A 1,124-nucleotide genomic window follows, 5' to 3' on the forward strand; every position below is an offset into this window, starting at 1 on the left:
GAAACGCAAAGGGGGAGGGACTAGCGAGGTTGGCCATATCATTTGCATCGCATTACAGGACGTCCCGCCTTTCTTCTTTGTCGTGATTGGTCCCAGATTCCAACCGAGGACACGTGATTGGCTCTCCTCGGCGTCAGTCACTTTTAAAAGGACGCACGCTTCCTGTTAGTCGGGAAAGCATTTTGAGGCATGTCTTTTTGTCGAAATATAAACTTTTTTTTACATTTTGTTGACCGTGTTAAGTTGTCATATATAGATGTTTTGTGTATTTCAGAACTATTTCACCAAAGGAAGTACTGTGATAACAATTAGAAGTTTGCCTAAAGAAGTGCAAACATACTTAAAGCAATGAAGTGTGCATATCACTTTCGAAATAATAAACTGATTTTCATATAAATATATTATATAGTCAAGGTTTTTGTGGTTTATCCGTTATACAGTGCTCAATACCGGGGTAGAGCGGAATATACGTTAGGGCAGGGAAAAAAATTGTTTTGATTGAGACTTTTATTAGTAGGTTGCACAGTGAAGTACATATTCCGTACAATTGACCACTAAATGGTAACACCCGAATAAGTTTTTCAACTTGTTTAAGTCGGGGTCCACTTAAATTGATTCATGTTACAGATATATACTATCAAATATATACTATCATCATAATATAGTCATCACACAAGATAATCAAATTGAATTATTTACATTATTTACAATCAGGGGTGTGGAGGGGGGGGGGTAAGGTTTGGTTGATTATCATCAGTCATCAACAATTGAGAACAGAGAAATGGATATTGGAACAGTGTAGGTCTGACTTGGTAGGATATGGGCAGCAAGTAGTGGACATAGAGAGAGAGAGAGAGAGAGATCAGAAGGCATAAGAAAAAGTATCTGCATTTGATTGTTTACATTTGATTATTAGCAATCCGGGGAGGGTGTTAGTTTAGGGTTGTAGCTGCCTGGAGGTGAACTTTTATTGCGGTTTTGAAGGAGGATAGAGATGCCCTTTCTTTTATACCTGTTGGGAGCGCATTCCACATTGATGTGGCATAGAAAGAGAATGAGTTAAGACCTTTGTTAGATCAGAATCTGGGTTTAATGTGGTTAGTGGAGCTCCCCCTGGTGTTGTG

This window comes from Entelurus aequoreus, linkage group LG03 (assembly GCF_033978785.1).
Source record: "Entelurus aequoreus isolate RoL-2023_Sb linkage group LG03, RoL_Eaeq_v1.1, whole genome shotgun sequence".
Classification (NCBI taxonomy): domain Eukaryota; kingdom Metazoa; phylum Chordata; class Actinopteri; order Syngnathiformes; family Syngnathidae; genus Entelurus; species Entelurus aequoreus.